The 19,618-nt window shown below is 40.0% G+C and overlaps 1 long non-coding RNA gene across 1 annotated transcript in view; it reads left to right on the forward strand.

Annotated features, from left to right (window-relative positions):
• LOC123327555 overlaps positions 1-19,618 on the forward strand; it is a 1,360,034-nt gene that overhangs the window by 1,094,550 nt on the left and 245,866 nt on the right. Inside the window, exon 5 of the long non-coding RNA XR_006640074.1 lies at positions 951-1,087. This is a non-coding gene — a long non-coding RNA (uncharacterized LOC123327555). The remainder of the gene's footprint in view (positions 1-950; positions 1,088-19,618) is intronic.

The following is a 19,618-nucleotide window of genomic DNA, read 5'->3' on the forward strand; positions in this document are numbered from 1 at the left end:
CAAAGAGAGTTATAGGTAGTAAATGCTTAGAAAGGTGGTTGTACTAATGGAATAAGATTATGTGGTTTTGTCACTAAGTTGTGTTCATCTCTTGCGACCCCACAAACTGCAGCCCACCAGGCTGCTCTATCCATGAGATTCTCCAGGCAAGAATACTGGAGTGAGTTCAATTTCCTTCTCCAGGAATAAGATTATACGCGTGTGTGTGTATATATATGTCACAGTTACTCAGTCATATCCAATTCTTTGAGACACCGTGGACTGTAGCCTGCCAGGCTTCTCTGTCCATGGAATTCTCCAGGAAAGAATACTAGAGTGGGTTGCCATCTCCTTCTCCATGTATGTACACATATATGTGTATGTATCTGTATATATATATGCAACTAGCAAATCCCTAGTCCCATAGTAGCTTCTCAAAAGTTAATTTCCCTTTCACTTTCTCAAGTCATGCAGGAACAAGACAATTTTAGTGAAATCTATTATATCAACTGTATATTCAATAAACTTTTATTAACCCTTTGCCACTCACCTGGTCTTTTGCCCGGTGCTAACTGTAGATTCAAAGCCATATTAACATGCATTATTGTTTTTAAAAGAGAAATGTTTTCCTCCTATCCTTTTCTATTAAACAAATAATAAAAATGTTCAAGTATAACTTCCCCACTGGCCCAGTGGTAAAGATTCTACATGAAATGCAGGAGATACAGGAAAATAGGTTCTATTCCTGGGTCAGGAAAATCCCCTGGAGAAGGAAATGGCAACCCACTTCAGTATTCTTGCCTGAAAAATCCCATGGAGAGAGGAGACTGGTGGGCTGCAGCTCATGGGGTCCAGAAAAGAGTAGGACTTGACTGAGCACACATGCCTGGGTGCTATAATCTAATTGATCAACCTGAATTTACTGAGCATTATATATTCCTAACTATATCCTTTTATTCTTTTTTATGTAGGAGTTACTGGAAAAGCAGAGATAAGCTATGTAGATTAGCAATATGGAAACATCCTGAAACCACTTTGAAGTCTCCGTAAATTGACTAGATTCAAGTTTCACAGATACGGAAACTGGTCCATGGACAATTTGCTACAGGTAAGTGAGAGGTGTAATTTAATCTGTTAGAAACTTCCAAAGATTCATTGACTGTGGGATTGTTAATTACATTTCAGATGATTGTAATGTTCCTTCATCAGCTGACAGCTTCTCTTGCCTCCCAAACGTACACATGTGGATGCCAACATATGGCTAAATGTCTGGCCATTTCATCTTGTTCATTTGGGCTTCAGTCAATTACAAAAGGAGGAAGCAGGGGAAAAAAGTACCCACCTCATAAAACTTTTACTAGTAGTGATTTATGCAGAGGGATGAGAGTCCAACTGTTCCTGGAACAGATGTTTCTTTGTACTGCCCCAGGAGTTGAAAGAGCAGCAGATTGGTCTGCCCAGGATTCAGAATGGAACAATCAGACAAATGGTGATGTCCCCCTCCTTCTCTAAAACCAGGGCAGTAGTTAGGTCTTTAATATGGAACAAAGTGTTTGGGAAAGGTAACTGGTTTTTTATTCTCCCTTTGAAACTCTGGTGAGGTTGGAACACCTGATGTGGTAACAGCATGAAAATATTTTCTCCTGGGCTATTGGGAAAGCTGAACTTGCCTGAATGAACCAGCGGGGAAGAATGAAAGTCCAGGTCACTCATACAAGTGTCAGTTCATGGGCGGAGGGCATGGGCTGTGGCATGGTCTGTAGCTACATGTTGTATCATCAATTGTCAAGGCCACGTGAGCCTAGAAATTGGAGATGTCCAGCTCTGTGAAATTGAAATAATCTGCTTATTCATCTGTGGGTCTCAACTGTATTAAGGAGAAAAAAAAAAAGTAAGCTGAAATTCTAGTGGCATTGAGCTCCATCTATGGCAAGGGAGACATTTGTACTTGCCATTTTAATTGGCAAATGCTTGCTTGAATCATTCTTGCGGTTTTAAGAGTAAAGTAGAAATCTTCTTAGAATCTGGCAGCGGGGCATGCGGAATTGTCCTACATTTTCTGTTAATGTTTAGTTCTCTCTGACTTGCATGTATAACAGCTACCTGTCCTGGATTCATAACTAAAGATCTTCCTTGAAGACATCTATCAGTTTTTGCATCTCGTCCATCACATTGTATAGATTAAGTTAAATGGATAACATGTTATCTGTCTTCTGGGAAACCACTGTGTTTGGAAAGTCACATAAGAGCACAGATATGGAGGTGTTTTTTAGCATGTGAAGTGTTCTCTAAAGATGAAAGGCAATGGTAAGATCAAGATAAGGTAGCAGCACATCAAGAGGAACATGAGACAGCAAAAAGAGGAAAGACCTGAAAGTCTTGTTTTTTTTTTGTTGTTGTTGTTCATTTTTTGGGTATTTTAAGAGCATATGATGGCCCCCTTTCAAGAATCTGCCTCAGTGCAAGAGACCTGGGTTTGATCCCTGGGTTGGGATGATCCCCTGGAGAAGGGACCAGCTACCTATTCCAGTATTCTGGCGTGGAGAATTCCATGGACTGTATAGTCCATGGGGTCACAAAGAGTCAGACACGACTGAGTAAATTTCACTTTCACTTAGTCCTTCTATCTATACAGAAGGGGGGATGTTGTTTCCTTTTACTTCGGCTCTTTTGTTTATCAGGAAGAAAGACTCATAATAGTGATTGTAGTGAAAAGATAATTATTTTGTTTACATGCATGGGCTGGAATTGAAACAGAAATTGAAAACAGGAAAAAAAAAAGATAGTTTTAGCATTTTCTTATATGTCTGTACCATTTTCATCAGCAATAGCAAACTTATCCTCTTTGCAACTCTACTTCTTCCTGAATATATATTCCATCCATTCTTCTCTCTCTCTTTCTACCCGACTCTTTCTTTCTCTCTCTCAGCTTCTGATTGCTTTTCTTACCCTTCCTTCATTTGATTCTTTCATACTTTTGCCTTGAACCTAGCTTCTCATGGCCTCTCTGGCATCTTCCCATTTATTTATCTTCTAATCTTACTGCTAATGGCCTGCATCTGGGTTATACCTAGGAAACAGAAACTACACTGGGTATTATAATAGATAAAATGTAATTTAGGAATTATTAACCAAATATTGGAGAATTAAAGATATGAGCAAGGACACTGATAAGTCATAGAGGTTGCAGGAAGTGGCTACTTTGGCTGCAGAGCAACAGACATGAATTTGGGATGATGAGAATTCAGAAGATTGGAGGAAGGGCTTTACAGAACTGACATTCAGGGATCTTGAGTAGGCTTGCTGCCTGAAAGATTGAGGAACTGTAGAAGCTGGGGTGAGAAGGACTCCATCTTGCTGGGATTAATGTCTCTAAGAAGAATGTGGAGAAGGCAATGGCACCAGCTTGCAGGTGTAGTGCCCCAGGAGGTCGGATTGGGGACCACAGATATCTGGGACTCAGAATTTTGTGAGGAAACCTGTTGAGCGTATATTAACAGCCTGAAGAATTAGAAGGGAATCCACAGGCAAAGATGGAGCCGGATCTCTGAGGAAGGAGTACCAGGCAGATAGTGCTGTTACATCACCCGGAAGAGGGGCACCGTGAGGTTGTTTTTAGGAGTATGGGAAAAAAAGAGAAAAAACTGGAATTAACTGTTGTGTAGGGTGTAGGTCAGGAGCAGTTTTCCCTCCAGCTCTCCAGTCTCCCTCTAACTGTGTCTATTGACAGAAACAGAAAATCAGGTAGCAAAAGAATATTGTGCTTTGCAGAGACCCAGGCTCAGCATTTCAAAGCAAGATGCAGTATGGATATTGGATACTGTGTGGAGTATGGATTTGAACTGAGATAGCAACCTAACAGTGAGCGCACATCCTGTCCCTGTTTGCATGTAAAGGTATGTGTGTGTATGTGTTTAATTTCAAATGCAAGAATCTGACTGGCTTGATTCGTCTCATCACTTTGATCACAAATATTGACTTAGTTAACAGATTCACCTGACTGTTAGTGCCACTTTGGCTTCAACAAGTGGCATAAGATGATGGATTATAAAAGAATAAATTTCTAAGCATTCCTCTTAGGGCCTTAATCTGTTTTGCTGGAAAAACAACTAAGGGCTTTCATGTGATTGAACGTGCATAGATATAAAATATGTAAATGTGATCATGTTAATGATCGACTTTTACGATTCTACATTAACACTTGTGTTAGGAAATAACATGGAGAGACCTCAGTGTCCTCTTCCTGCATTCCCCCTAATGATAATATCTTTTAAAACTATAGAACAGTATGACTAACATGATACTGACATTCTACAGTCAAGAGATTTTCTGTCACCACAAGGGTCTCTCCTGTTGCCCTTTTATAGCCACACCCACTTCATTTCCTTAAGCACAGGGCATTTTTATACTTTTGTCATTACAAAAATGTTATGTAAATGGAATTGTACAGTATGTAACATTTGGGGATAGGCTTTTTTCACCCAACATAATTCTCAGAAGATTCACCCAAATTCTTGACTGCATCAGCAGTTCACTGATTTTTCCAATTGTATTAATTGATGGTAAAGATGCATAACAGTTCATTTTACCATTCACCTTCTGAAGGATGTCTTGATTATTTCCAGTTTGAGGCTATTGCAAAATGGCTAGAAGCATTCATGTACAGCTTTTTGTGTGAACACAAGATTTCATTTTATTGTCCCAAAGAGCAGTTGCTAGATTATATGGTGGTTGTATATATATAGTAGGTTTATCCCCAGTTTTATTTAGAGATAATTGACATATAATGTTGCATGAGTTTAAGGTATACAGTGTGATGAGTTGATACATATACACACTGTGAAATGTTCACCACATTTAAGGTTAGTTAACACATGCTTTATCTCAAATTGCCATTTTGTTATTGTTTTGTGGTGAAAACATTTAAGGATTCTTAATTAAAAAAAAAAAAAAACAACTCTTAGCAAAATTTAGCTATATAATACAGTCTTTTTTGGGAGGGGAGGATATAGTAAGTTTAATCTGGATGAAATATAAATAGGATAAATAGAAACAAGCAAATGAAAATCAGTCTTTAATTATAGAGTAATAATAAAAGTATGTGACACAGTGTAATGCAAAGAGCACTGCTGTTATTACTGATGTTCAGTCTCTAAGTCACGTCTGACTCTTTGCAACCCAATGGACTGCAGCACACCAGGGTTCTCTGTCCTTCACCATCTCCTGGAGTTTGCTCAAACTCATGTCCACTGAGTCAGTGATGCCATCCAACCATCTCATCCTCCATTGCTCCCTTCGCCTCCTGCCCTCAATCCTTTCCAGCATCAAGGTCTTGCAAATGAACTTTCTCTTCACATCAGGTGGTCAAAGTGTTGGCGCTTCAGCTTCAGTATCAGTCCTTCAGTGAATATTCAGGGTTTATTTCCTTTAAGATTGACTGGTTTGATCTCCTTACAGTCCAAGGGACTCTCAAGAGTCTTCTCCAATGCCACTATTCAAAAGCATCAATTCTTTGGCTCTCAGCCTTCTTTATGGTCCAACGCTCACATCCATATGACTACTGGAAAAACCATAGCTTTGATTATACTGTGTGCACATGCTAAGTCACTTCAGTTGTGTCCAGCTCTTTGTGACTCTATGGACTGTAGCCTGCCAGGCTCGTCTGTTCATGGGATTTTCCAGACAACAATAATGGTGTGGGTTGCCATGCTCTTCTCCAGGGGATATTCCTGACCCAGGGATGAAACCCACATCTCTTGTGTAGCCTTCATTGGCAGGTGGGTTCTTTACCACTAGCATCACCTGGGAAGCTGTATTATAGATGGGTTATAATCAAGCCTAACCTCTAGTCACTGCCCTGTTGCCAACTAGAGAGATTATAGGGCCTCCATATTCTCTGGGGTTTCTATTTTAGAACAAAATATAAACTTTTCTATGAAGGGAAAAAGGTTATAATTCCCCAAGAATGATGCAAACCTCACATTTGAGATATCTAGTGTTTACATCCCCAAATATCAAAGCAGTATAGTCATCGTGCTTTACTTTAGATCCCTAGAACTTACTCATCACACAAGAGAAAATTTGTACTTTATGACCAATGTCTATTGCTCCCACCTCCTACCCCGGTAACAATTAATATGCTCTTTGTTTCTATGATGCAGTAGGAAATGGCAATCCACTCCAGTATTCTTGCCTGGAGAATTCCAGAGGTAGGCTATAGTCCATGGAGTCGCAAAGAGTCAGACATGACTGAGTGACTGACACGTTGCTTCTATGAAACAAATAGAAAGATACAGTATTTTTTTATCTGTGTTTAGATTTTTTTGAGGTTGATCTGTTTTTAGATTGATCTGTTTTTAGATTTCAAATATAAGTGAGATTATACAGTATTTGTCTTTCCCTGTCTGACTTATTTCACTTAGCATAATGCCCTCAAGGTTCACCCATGTTATTATAAATGGCAGAATTTCCCCAAATATTCATTAGAAGAACTGATGCTGAAGCTGAAACTGATGCTCAAGAAGTCTGGCCACCTGATGCGAAGATCTGACTGACTGAAAAAGACCCTGATGCTGGGAAAGATTAAGATGGTTAGATAGCATCACTAACTCAATGGACATGAATTTCAGCAAACTCTGGGAGATAATGAAGGACAGAGGAGCCTGGTGTGCTTCAGTCCGTGGGATCACAGAGAACTGGACATGACTGAACAACAACATGTATCAAATATATACGTGATATGATATATATATATTGTATATATGGGATCTATATCTATGTACACAATACCTTCCTTATCAAGGTATTCATTGATTGACACTGGATTACTGTGAACTGTGCTACAATGAACATGAGAATATAGATATCTGTCCAAGAAACTGATTTCATTTCCTTTGTATTTACATCTAGAAGTGTGGTACCTGGATCATACAGAGTATTGCTTTTCATTTTTTTGAGAAACTTTCATACGATTTTCCATAGTGGCTATACCAATTTGCATCCCCACCAACAGTTTACCAAGATTCCCTTTTCTATATGTCTTCACCAGCATTTGCCTTGTTGAAAATAGTCTAACAGGTACAAGTTAATATCCACTATGGTTTTAATTTTCAGAGAAAACATTTTGAATTTCAGTAGAGCCCAATTTTGGAGAAGGCAATGGCACCCCACTCCAGTACTCTTGCCTGGAAAATCCCATGGATGGAGGAGCCTGGTAGGCTGCAGTCCATGGGGTCGTTCAGAGTTGGATACAACTGAGCGACTTCACTTTCACTTTTCACTTTCATACATTGGAGAAGGAAATGGCAACCCCCTCCAGTGTTCTTGCCTGGAGAATCCCAGGGACAGGGGAGCCTGGTGGGCTGCTGTCTATAGGGTCGCACAGAGTCGGACACGACTCAAGTGACTTAGCATAGAGTCCAATTTATCAGATTTTCCCTTTGTGGATCATAGTTCAGTGTCTGGTTTAAGAACTCTTTTCCTATCTGTAAACCTCAAAGGTTTTCTTCTATTTTTTTTCCTAAAACTTTTATTTATTTATTTTATTTTATTTTTTAACTTTACAATATTGTATTGGTTTTGCCATATATCAAAATGAATCCGCCACAGGTATACATTTGTTCCCCATCCTGAACCCTCCTCCCTCCTCCCTCCCCATACCATCCCTCTGGGTCATCCCAATGCACCAGCCCCAAGCATCCAGTATTGTGCATTGAACCTGGACTGGCGACTCATTTCATATATGATATTATATATGTTTCAATGCCATTCTCCCAAATCATCCCACCCTATCCCTCTCCCACAGAGTCCAAAAGGCTGTTCTATACATCAGTATCTCTTCTGCAGTCTTATTTATTATATATAAGTTCATAACCCATAACCCATTTTGTGTTAACTTTTCTATTTTCTATAAGATGTGAAACTCAAGTCACATTAAGGACATGTTTATGGATATCCACTTGCTCTTCTTGGCACTAATATCTATTGATTGAATTTTACATCCATTTGGAAATCTTCTTGGTTATTGGTATAATGAGGAATTTGGGTATTATATTCTGAGACCTTCAGTTTTAGCTGCCTTCTTCTGATATTGCTTCAGCAGAGGAAGTGGGATAAGTTGACATCAAGTCAGAGTAGAAATTCATATTCATTGTCCTTATTTGGCCTCTGTTGACACATGGGTAGATGAAGTTCATTATTCTGAGTGTGGGCAGGTGTTCCAGCTCTTACCAGATATCCATTGATACATTCCTGGCTGGGAGGTATAGGAGGGAGTGTAACTGCTACCCACTTGGCCACCACTGACCCTATGGGCAGAAGAGTAGCTTCATGACTTCTGGGAGGTGGTCCAAGTCCTGATTCTCCATTAAGCCAACTGTGATACATTTCGAGCATGTCGGGGAAAGTCCCTGTTACTGCTGAGTGAACACAGAAGTCCAGGCTCCCCATATCACTTGCACAGAGAAAGCAAGAGACAGAAGGTGGCCTTGGTGCTACCTGGCAGAGAAGAATGTTCTAGTTTCCTACTTGGCCTTGTCTGATTGCACCTTGGTGGGGAGTTTAAGGGACCTTGTCATAACTTAGTGAAGGTGAAAGGTGAAAGCTTTCTTGGTACTGGTTAAGGATAAAGCAATATTTTTTGGAGATGTTCAGCTGGATAAGGGGAATTTTCTTGGAGTTTTCCATGTTGCTAAACTGCCTTTTCTGTGTCTTTTGGTTTGTTTTTCAGTCTGTTGTTGTGTTTAGTTGCTTAGTTGTGTTCAACTCTTTGAAACTCCATGGACTGTAGCTCACCAGGCTCCTCTGTCCATGGGATTTCCCAGCAAGAATAGTGGAGCAGGTTGCCATTTCCTTCTCCAGGGGATCTTTGTGACCCAGGGCTTGAATCCATGTCTCCTGCAAGTCTCCCACATTGCAGGTAGATGCTTTACTGCTGAGCCACCAGGGAAGTCCCTTTTTAGTCTGTACATGTCAGCATTTCTGGGTTTGTGGTCTCTTTTTCTTCAGGTCTGGTGTGTATGAGACAAAAGGAAATACCAGGAACTCACTATTGTGTAATTACTTAGATCTAAGGCAATGGCACCCCACTCCAGCACTCTTGCCTGGAAAATCCCATGGATGGAGGAGCCTGGTGGGCTGCAGTCCATGGAGTCACTAAGAGTTGGACATGACTGAGTGACTTCACTTTCACTTTTCACTGTCATGCATTGGAGAAGGAAATGGCAACCCACTCCAGTGTTCATGCCTGGAGAATCCCAGGGACGGGGGAGCCTTTTGGGCTGCTGTCTATGGGGTCGCACAGAGTCGGACACGACTGAAGTGACTTAGCAGCAGCAGCAAGCTTCCTAGACTGTTTCCTACTCTCTACCTTTCAGTTCCTTCTTATATATTTATTTTAAATATACACTGTCCAGGGGTTTTAACTGTACATAGTGGGGTGAATAGGAAAATGAAAGTCTAATTCATCCTCCTGGAAATAGAGCCATTTGGAAATGTTTTTGAAGATATTCTGATGGGTCTACTTTTATTGTTAAATTTTAACAATAATAATTCAAGTAAAGGTGTAAAGACAAAGAAAACAAAGCAAGCAACTTAAAGAAACTTAAACTTTTACTAAGTCCAGTCTCCTGTTTTTGAGTAGGAATACATGCAAACCCATTTCAAAGAGAGGATTACTTCACACAGTAGAAGTTTATACATAATTATTGAATGAAGGAATAATTACCAAATGAATTAATCCGCTGAATTATCTCCTACATGTGAAACAATATTCTAGGCAGCAAGGAAGGTATATCACCTATATATTTATAATATAGACCTAACTACCAAGTTATATACAAGCCAGTAACACTGCTAAAATGGAAAGACGACCATAGCTATAATATATAAGGTAGAACGTTGTCTTTCATCTCCTCGGAGCAAGGCAGTGTCTTGTGCATCTTTGTCTGCTGCTAGTGCCTAATGGAGCACATTAGCCATCATGCATGGCTTCCTCTAGCAGTTTAGCAGAGGAGGAGAGATCACTTGGAGCTGCTGGGAAATAATTTGTCTTGTATTTTCCAAAATCTCTGCAGAAAAGATGTTCCCTTTCTCCCAGGTGGCTCAGAGATCCGCCTGCCAATGCAAGAGCTGAAGAAGACATGGATTCAATCCCTGTGTTGGGAAGATCCCCTGGAGGAGGGCATGGCAACCCACTCTAGTATTCTTGCCTGGGAAATCCCATGGACAAAGGAGTCTGGCAGACTACAGTCCATGGAGTTGCAAAAGAGTCAGACAGAGGATACAAAGCATTACTAAGCAAAGTATATATTCCTTTACCAAGTCAGAGAATTCTTTGTGTGAATCGTATTCCTGCCAATGAAGCAAGATATTTATTGTTCTGACCTTGGCAGAAGCAGAGCAGAAATAAGTATCATTTTTTCATACATATATTTTAAAATATTTAAGATCAAGTGATCCCTCTATCTCATAGTTCCTTCTCTAACCCCAAACACCAATGAAAATAGCTTCATGTTTAACAAGGTATATGTATACTGGTGCCCTGGGAGTTAAATGTCAATCCACTCATCTGAACATGCACAAAGGAGAAAAAAAAATTATAATGAATAAATAAAAATAGCAGCATATGGTAACAAGATGAGTTAACTTCACTGTCCTTTAGACAGGCATGAAATCCATCCTAAACATAACCCAAAGAGGAGCTCTGAAAGTCATCAATTTATTGTAAAATCCAACAGTCTGGGCATCACATAATGGCTTTTCAGTTACCTAAGAACAGAATTCCACAAATAAAAAGATCCTTGGCAGAGAGTCAGTGTCACAGTTAATGAACTCTCTAGCATTTCAGTCCTGGATCAGGGGATGCAAGAGGCTTAGGGAAACCAACAAGAACCATGATGTTAGGAATCGAGGCAACAAAAACATGTTTAATGAAAGGCAAGGGGCCTCCTGCGAAAGCAAAAAGTTCTGCTCATCACAGGCAGATGAAAAGATGGCTTCCTGCTTACATCATAGACAGAGGATATGAACTTTGACTTGTGTGTCTGATAAAGCCGCAGTAGGCTTTCTCAATAATGAGTACTTACAGGATCAAGTTTTTAAAAAAGCTTCCTGTTTTTTGTTTGGTTGGCTTTTTCATAAGAGTCTAGCTCTTCAGATGAAGAGCTCTCCATGAATGCCTAGTTCTATAAAATAAAAAAGAAAGAGCAAAGTGTGAAGTGCGGTGACTTCTATTTTATGTGATTTTCAGTGAAGAATAGGGATGGCATGTTGAACTGGATAGGTGTTATTTTCCCGTGATACACTTGTTTTCATGGAAATCCATTTTAATAGATTCCTGAGACAGAAAACTACGCTTGGAACTCACACCCTTAAAACTTCCAAGAATTTACAAACTTATGGCAGATTCTACCTCTCATTTAAAGTTTATAGTTGCCACAAATTGAAATGATCAGGGTGCTATATAGTATTCAATGTAGAAAATAGCCTGAATTAGCAGGAAATTGTACTTTCTATGAGTTTTAAGCTTCACAAAGTTTATTACATTTTAAAAATTTCTTATGTATTGTTATTATTTCTTTTAAAATATAAACTTAAATACCTTAAAAAATATATTAGCATTAGCATAAGCAAAACATGTTTTGTTGTTAGAAATTTAGCAATAAAATAATGTGATAACAATCACTTCATTAAGGAAAAGAGATTAAAAACATCAAAAAGATGGATGAAAATGGCAGTTTCTCCTTATTGCCATCATCCTAAATGGGATTTCTGCAGTTTTTCTGACTGTATAATATAGATTTAGCCAATTTTTCTGAGCCACCTTCACATGACATAGTTGAGGGTTGAGCGGTAGGGGTAAGAAAGAGAATATAATCAGAGAGATTGCATCTTCTTGCCATATTCCAGTTTATTAAACATAACTCAGAAGTTTCCAGGTGTATTAGAAGCACGTTTTGAAAGAAAAATCAGCCCATGTCTGCTAAGTCTCCTATCCTGTCTGTCCAAGTAAGTAGAACGATCATATTATTGGCAGTACCTCCATTTTCTCAACTTTTTTTAAAGTGACAAATGTGCTAAATATCATGGGTATTCCTTATGCTTGATTTCTCACATTTTACATCTTTAAGGTCTGTGTTCCTGGTGCAAATACAATGAAATATCACTGCAGTAAAGCAAAATGTTTCACTGTGCCCATTTACTGTTCAAGAAACCAAACCATAAACCAGGAATTTCAAGGCAGTAAAACAATTTGGGACGAGCATTCTATTCCACTGAATGGTATGCTTCTATTTCAGAGAGCAACTCCTAAATTGAGTGTCTTGCACAGAGATGGCACAGCAGTAACAAATTATAGAATGATTTTATATATATATATATATATATATGCACACACACACACTTGGAAATTACAAAGTAGAACCAAGATGTGCTGGAAAACCAGCTCTATGAGGGAAAAAAAAGAAAAAAAAAGGCAAAAAACTCTGGTTTGTAGTGTTTTCCTCTTTTGGTGGTATAAATACTTGCCCTATGGCCCATTTTAATACCAATTTTAATGACCAATTACCATTTTAATGTGTGTCACAGCACAGAGGTGGGAAAAGATGGGCACAATGTTCTCTTACAGGCTGGTACAGGCTTGCTCCAGTCCCTACTCGTTAAGTCCCCTAGATTTGCATTCATGTGATTTGGCAAAAGAAATCATGCCACTGATTTCCTGTAGGTTAATTAGCTGACTTAATTTTGATGTGGACTTTTCACGGCAATACAAGAGACCCAGGTTTGATTCCTGGGTCAGGAAGATCCACTGGAGAATGGATAGGCTACCCACTCCAGTATCCTTGGGCTTCCCTTGTGGCTCATCTGGCAAAGAATCCGCCTGCAGTGTGAGAGACCTGGGTTTGATCCTTGGGTTCGGAAGATCCCCTGGAGAAGGGAAAGGCTACCCGCTCCAGTATTCTAGCCTGGAGAATTCGGAGAGTTGGACACAACTGAGCGACTTACACTCTCACTTTCACTTTTCACAAGTAATGATGACAAAGTGTTACCTTTTCCCAGGCAGGCTACTTGTAGCAAGAAAAGTTGTAAGAATACCTCCCCAGAAGTTCCCATGCTTTTGAAAGCACATAAAAACCAGGGAAGACCTTGAGGATTCTCCTGAAGTTGAAAAAGAATTCTCTTTAACTAAGGCCACCTACTTTGGGGCCTGGGCACTGTTAAGCATGCCTTGAAGAATCCTTATTCTTAGCCACTCTAAGCTCAAAAACTGAATAGGAAAGCCCTAGGCAAAGCACTCTTTAGTAGCATGGTATATTAACTCTTAGAATTTATAAAATCCTTCCAGTCCCCCATGTTGCTGAACTATTTTTTAAGTCAAGAAATTTAGTGCACATAAATGCAGGAAAAACTAAAGAAATCTTGAGGATAGCATATGATTAAAACAATTATTCATTTTAGAACTCTTATGGGTCAAACTCTGAGCTAGAAAGTCTCACTTATTTTATATTTGTATTTGTGTGTTTACTCTTTAGGGTAAAAGTGGAAATTCTTTCATTTAATGAAGATGGAAAAGGGCATCTCGAGTTATTAAAAATATTTTACTAACAACAACAATCCGTTAAACATATACTATGTCCTAGACAATTCTCATTTACCATTGTAGTTAGTAATCAACAATATTTCTGTTTTATAGATGGAATAAAAGTGACTGCGGCTGAGTGTTATGCATGAGGTCATGAACTAATAAAGAAGAAAAACTGGATCACAAGTCAGTGTTTCTTCGAATTTGTTGCTTAACATGTGCTAATTCAGTCAGTCGGTCCATAAATGTTTATTGAGCACCCACTAAGATTCAGCCATTCTTCTTGGCTTCAGGGCTATAGCAGAGAACCACACTAATACAAATTTCAGCTCTTTTAAAATTTCCGCATTTTATTTGGCAGAGACAATCAACAAACAAACAGAATAGTATTAAATCAATGCTATGTTGGATGGTAACAAGTTATACAGAAAAATACAAAGTAGGGAAGCAACAAATAATATAGGTATGGGAGTGCATTGAAAGTTTAAACCAATAATCAGAGAAGGCATCACTAAGAAGGTAAGGAAAATTAGATTGTGAGAGACCTTAGATGTGCAAATGTCTGAGTTACAAGATGAAACACATGTAGAGGCCTTCAAGTGAAAGCAGGCTTCGTGCATTGGAGGAGCATCACGGCTTATAAAACCCTGGACTGGAAGAAACACAAGCTGGAATCAAGATTGCCAGGAGAAATATCAATAACCTCAGATATGCAGATGACACCACCCTTATGGCAGAAAGTGAAGAGGAACTCAAAAGCCTCTTGATGAAAGTGAAAGTGGAAAGTGAAAAAGTGGGATTAAAGCTCAACATTCAGAAAATGAAGATCATGGCATCTGGTCCCATCACTGCATGGGAAATAGATGGGGAAACAGTGTCAGACTTTATTTTTCTGGGCTCCAAAATCACTGCAGATGGTGACTGCAGCCATGAAATTAAAAGACACTCCTTGGAAGAAAAGTTATGACCAACCTAGACAGCATATTCAAAAGCAGAGACATTACTTTGCCAACAAAGGTCTGTCTAGTCAAGGCTATGGTTTTTCCTGTGGTCATGTATGGATGTGAGAGGTGGACTGTGAAGAAGGCTGAGTGCCAAAGAATTGATGCTTTTGAACTGTGGTGTTGGAGAAGACTCTTGAGAGTCCCTTGGACTGCAAGGAGGTCCAACCAGTCCATCCTAAAGGAGATCAGTCCTGTGTGTTCTTTGGAAGGAATGAGGCTAAAGCTGAAACTCCAGTACTTTGGCCACCTCATGCGAAGAGTTGACTCCTTGGAAAAGACTCTGATTCTGGGAGGGATTGGGGTCAGGAAGACAAGGGGACGACAGAGGATGAGATGGCTGGATGGCATCACTGACTCGATGGACTTGAGTCTGGGTGAACTCCGGGAGTTGGTGATGGACAAGGAGGCCTGGCATGCTGTGATTCATGGGGTCGCAAAGAGTTGGACACAACTGAGTGACTAACCTGATCTGATCTGAACCAGAAGTAAGCTTGGGAGAAGGGGGTGGGAGTTGAGGTCCTAGACATGGGAGGTATGGAGGAAGATGCTCAATTCCTTTGACTTCTGTGATGAGTGTAGACTGTAGGGAGGAGCAGGTGAGAGAAAAGAGAACAATGAACAGGCTGCTGCAATAATCCTTGTGAAGAATAGTAATCTCTTGTGCCATGACAGTAGAGATCCAACTGATAAGAATTGGTTGGATTCTGAATATATTTTGAGTAGACTTCATCTGTGGAATGATTAAAAGTAGACTGTGAGTGAAAGTGAGATTTTCTGAATAAAGAGAAGCTTCCCTTTACAGTGATGTTGAGGATTATAGAAGGAGAGATTTGGGGTAGATAAAGAGGTTTGGGAAGATAAAGAACTTGTTTTTTCAATGTGGTGAGATGGAGGAGATGCAAGAATAAAGAACATTATTTAAAGTATAAGTCTCAATTAAGCTAATCTATATAAAAGTGCTATCAATGTTAGTTAGGTTTTTCTCTTCACTCTAGTCTCAGCTAGGTGATATAATTATGTTAAGACCAAGATTTAAAGACTGGTTATAATAGAATTGGTGGAGTGTAGACAAGAAAAGGAGGAGTTTTTAAACTTGGATTAAAAAATCAGAAGAGTCTGTTTTGTACTTATTAGGCCAGGTTTCATAGGAGAAAAGTAAGAGTCAAAGAGATAAAGAAATTGGTATAGGTTTGGTTCTGCTGAAGTCATTTTAAAATATTCATACATATATATCTACTTTTCTCAGATTCTTCTTCCTTATAAATTATTACAAAATGTTGAGGATAGTTCCAGTCTTATAAAGTAAGATTGTTGGTTTTCCTTGTTGGTTATTTATTTTATACATGGTGGTTAAGGCTCTTAGTCATGTCTGACTCTTGCAACCACATGGACTGCAGCCCACCAGACTCCTCTGCCCATGGAATTTCCCAGGAAAGAATATTGGAGTGGGTTGCCATTTCCTATTCCAGGGGATCTTCCCAACCCAGGGATAGAACTCATATCTCCTGCATTGGCAGGCAGATTCTTTACCACTAGCAACACCTGGGAAGGACATTTTATGTATAGTAGTGTGTATATGTTGGAGAAGGCAATGGCACCCCACTCCAGTACTCTTGCCTGGAAAATCCCATGGATGGAGAAGTCTGGTGGGCTGCAGTCCATGGGGTTGCTAAGAGTCAGACATGACTGAGCAACTTCCCTTTCACTTTTCACTTTCATGCATTGGAGAAGGAAATGGCAACCCACTCCAATGTTCTTGCCTGGAGAATCCCAGGGATGGCGGAGCCTAGTGGGCTGCCGTCTCTGGGGTCGCACAGAGTCGGACACGACTGAGCGACTTAGCAGTAGCAGTAGCAGCAGTGTGTATATGTTAATCTAAATCTCCCACTTTATCTTTAATCCCCTCTTTCCCCTTTGGTAACCATGTTTGTTTTCTATGCCTGTGGGTGTATTTCTATTTTGTATATGAGTTCATTTGTATTTTTTTTTTAGATTCCACATATCTAAAATATGTGGAATATCACATATTCCATATCACATAAGATATCATGTTGTCTTTGTCTGACTTACTTCACTTAATATGATAATCTCTAGGTCCATTCATGTTACTACAAATGTCATTATTTTGTTCTTTTTAGTGACTAATATTCAGTTCACTTCAGTTCAATTGCTCAGTCCTGTCCTACTCTTTGTGACCCCATGGACTACAGCACACCAGGCTTCCCTGCCCATCACCAACTCCCAGAGTTTACTCAAACTCATGTCCATTGAGTAGGTGATGCCATCCACTGACTAGTATTCCATTATGTAAGTATACCCCATCGTTTTTATCTATTCATCTGGTGTGGATATTTAGGTTGCTTCCATGTCTTGGCTATTGTAAATAGTGTTGTAGTGAACATTAGGGCACGTGTATCTTTTTGAATGATGACTTTCTCTGGATATATGCCCAGGAGTGGAATTGCAGAATCATATGGTAGCTCTATTTTTAGTTTTATAAGGAAACTCCACTTAGTTTTCCCTAGTGGCTATACCAATAACTGAATCATTTTGCTGCATACCTGAAATTAATACATATACCACAACTACACTTCAATAAAAAAACATTTTTTAAAATGTCTATAGAGTTGTTAAGAACAAAACCTGAGGAATCTGGGTGACTGAAAGAGTAACTAACCCTGGATCTGAGCCATGCTGCTCTGGGAGTCCAGAGGCTGGTATCAGATGCAGAGTTTGGGAGGCAGTGACTCTCTTTCCTGAGACACAAGTACAGTGTTGTCAACTGAAGGTGTTAAAGAGGAGTCAGAACAAGTTTGTTGTGCCTCAAAGTCACATTCTCAGAGTGTCCACTACCATGTGGAGGCTGTAATACAGGATCTAGACCAAGAAGACAGGATGAGTTGATATTTCCTAAGCAATGTGAGATGTCCTAGACATTTCCAGGAATAAGTGAACATTTTCAGAAAGAGTGAGCCTTGGACTCTGAAATTGAAAGTAAGTCAGTCATGTCCGACTCTTTGTGACCCCATGGACTATACAGTCCATGGAATTTTCCAGGCCAGAATTCTGGAATGGATAGCTGTTCCCTTCTCCAGGGGATCTTCCCAACCCAGGGATCGAACCTAGGTCTCCCACATTGCAGGTGAATTCTTTACCAGCTGAGCCACCTGGACTCTGAACAAGTTAGAAAGTATCTCATCTAGCCATTAATGAGGAGTGTTTTTCCTCTCTGGTTGAAGATGCCAAAGATTATTCTTGCAATGTGTTGTATAGGATAGCCATTTCTCCAAGCAGTCCTGATGTGCTGAATAGTGGCCTGCTTATCTGGAGGCAATAGCGACCTTGGGGGGCACTTTGAAAGCTAAATCCGATGGGATGATGTACATGCTTAATCATTCAGTATCGTCTCAATCTTTGTGACCCAAGAACCATAACCCACCAGGCTCCTCTGTCCATGGAAATTTTAGGCAAGAATACTGGAGTGGGTTGTCATTTCCTTCTCCAGGGATTCTTCCCGACCCAAGGATCGAACCCATGTCTCTTGCATTGTCTGGTGGAGTCTTTACCACTGAGCCACCTGGGAAGAAGCCCTAAATCCAGTATCACTTCTCTGTCCTAAGCCTGCTCCTTGTATGTCATGCAGTAGGTTTTTCATGCTTTAGGGCTTTAGTTGGTTTCCATTTATTTCCTGAGATGTCATTCCCCATCCCCCTGTTTTTATACTCATGATGGACCCTAAGATGATGCAGTTTCCCCAGCTCTGATTTTACTTGCTCTTCCTGAAAAAAAAAAAAAAAAAAAGATGCTACCATCTGACCTTGCCTTACCCAAGTGGCATACTACTTGAGTTGAGTGTGTTGGACTACTGCCATGCAAGCTGCTTTAGTTCTTCTCAGAACTGATTTTCCATGAGTACAGGCTGTTGGCAGCTGGCTGTTGAAACAGATGTCCTGCCTGTTGGGGAGTATTTCCTTGGGTTCACTTCTACAGCTTAGCTGAGCAGTGAGTGCAAGGCATGGATCAGTGTACTTTCCCCAGGAGCAGGGCCACCCTAGCCTCTACTAGGTGCCCCGAGACCTGAGCAGTCAAGGTTTTGCTGCTTATCGGCCAAAGCAGACCAACACTACACTTTTCTCATAACTGCTTTTAACTCATACATGGGTCCTTTTTCCTGAAGTGTCTTCTCCCCACTTCTGCCTGAGAATCCAGCCTTTTCCTCAGTACTAGGGTGTCTATCATCTTTATGATGTGTCTCCTAATTCTTGTCTATTGCATGTGAGTTCCCGGAATTGCCACTGCATTTCAGCAGCCATGTCAGATCATGTCCTAAATATATTTGTTGTTGTTGTTGTAGTTCAGTCACTAAAGTGAAAAGTGAAAGTACTAGCCTTTTACTTGTGTCCAACTCTTTGGGACTCTATGGACTGTAGGCTGCCAGGCTCCTCTGTCCATGGATTCTCCAGGCAAGAATACTGGAGTGGGTTGCCATTTCCTTCTTCAGAGGATCTTCCTGACCCATGGATTGAACCCGAGCTTCCTGAATTGCAGGCAGATTCTTTACCATCTGAGCTACCAGGAAAGCCCATTCAGTTGTTAAGCCATGTCCAACTCTTCATGCCACACTCCCCTATCCTTCACTATTTCCCAGAGTTTGCTTAGATTCATGTCCATTGATTTATCCCTTTGGTGCCCAAGCAATTCTCAAGAGTCTTTTCCAACACCATAGTTCAAAAGCATCAATTCTTTGGCTCTCATCCTTCTTTACTGCCCAGCTCTCACATCCATACATGACTGGAAAAACCATAGCTTTGACAATAATTCATATGTATTTGTGTATATGTTCTTTCTCTTCTCCTTGAAGGTGAGTTCCTTTAATAAGACTTGAATAGTAAGCATCCCTTAGCTGTCCAAACCCTGAGAATCACTAATGGAACTGAGAAATTTAATGAGGTTCATAGGGCAGGAGCTGGGGGTGTATGAGGAAAAGCCAAAGAAAAATTTTTCTGTAGACAACCAGCTTCAATTATAATTGAGATTTAAATTAATTTTGGTAACA

This window comes from Bubalus bubalis, chromosome 16 (assembly GCF_019923935.1).
Source record: "Bubalus bubalis isolate 160015118507 breed Murrah chromosome 16, NDDB_SH_1, whole genome shotgun sequence".
NCBI lineage: Eukaryota > Metazoa > Chordata > Mammalia > Artiodactyla > Bovidae > Bubalus > Bubalus bubalis.